Source organism: Lycium ferocissimum, chromosome 9 (genome assembly GCF_029784015.1).
Source record: "Lycium ferocissimum isolate CSIRO_LF1 chromosome 9, AGI_CSIRO_Lferr_CH_V1, whole genome shotgun sequence".
In the NCBI taxonomy this organism is placed as follows: Eukaryota; Viridiplantae; Streptophyta; class Magnoliopsida; order Solanales; family Solanaceae; genus Lycium; species Lycium ferocissimum.
The window spans coordinates 26331270-26332530 of NC_081350.1; positions in this window are offsets into that span (position 1 = coordinate 26331270).

Below are 1261 nucleotides of genomic sequence, written 5' to 3' on the forward strand. Positions count from 1 at the left end.
GGATAGAAGGGGTCAATCTGTGATTGGTTGCTTGAATTGCCATGTGGCAACCACAATCCAATATCTACCCTCACTACCTTAACTTCTTTCAGCTTACTTGGAATAATCTGGTTCTAGTGGTAGCCTAGGTGGCTGGTCCTTAATGTATGAAAAATTTACTATGTGTGAGATAAGCCACGAAATACTTGTGTGAGAGACTCATTATGTGTCAAGTGGAGTGTGGACCCTTAGGGGTTGTTTGGTTTGGACATGCAGATAAGAATTTGATACACAGCTTACGCATAAATTTATTTCTTTGGATGTTGATTTGTTATATTAAAAGTTAATAAATATTATATATACTTTTTAAAATTAAACTTTTTTTTATAGTTAAAATTGAAACAATTTTTTACGAAATATTAAAATATTATAGTAAAATGTATAAAAATTTTGTTTAGAAAAGGAAAGTATTTAAGTGGGGAGTGATAAGGGTAATATTGTCATTTCAACTTTTTATTCATGTATTAGTTATTCCATCTTCTACCCCCATAAAATAATACATGTATTCTCTGGTATTAGTTGAGTTTCTAAATTAGAAACCAAACGTCGTACTAATTTTTACGAATAACTTACTTCCTAACTAGCTACCGAAAATTTTATCACGTATGCGTTTATAAATATCTACCTTATAAGATTAATTAAAATTTTAACGCTTACTGTTTTGAAAGGTTCCTTTATTGATCAACAAATCAAAAGAAAATAAGTTTGTCGAAAATTTGAAAAAAGTTGACAGAATTTTGGGTCAACTTTATGGGTATATCTCCTAGATATTGAAAAGTGTTTCAAAATAAAATTTTTAGCTAGTTTCCAACGCAACAAACCGCCATTGATATGACAAAATATTGTGTAGTACTTTATCCAACTATAAAGGGGCTAAAACCCCATTTTTTTCACCAAAATCAGATCCAAAGGCTCAACAACATATTGGTCATTTTGGTCATAAAAAGTCGAGGGTATTGAGTGACTTTCATAGGCTCTAGTGGTGCATATGTGACTATAGTGAATTTGGCGTGGATTCAAGGTGAACAGTGGAGACATCATCGTCTTAGTAAGAATAAGGTATGAATCCTTCCTTATTAATGGTTTAGGTTTATTTACGGAAATAAAGCGATTAAGTGATGGTATGCAGATTTCATGGAAATCGGATAAAAATCATATGAGACTTTGTGATATTTTGATATCGATGATGATACGGTCGATGCTATTGTATTGTTGCTGCTGT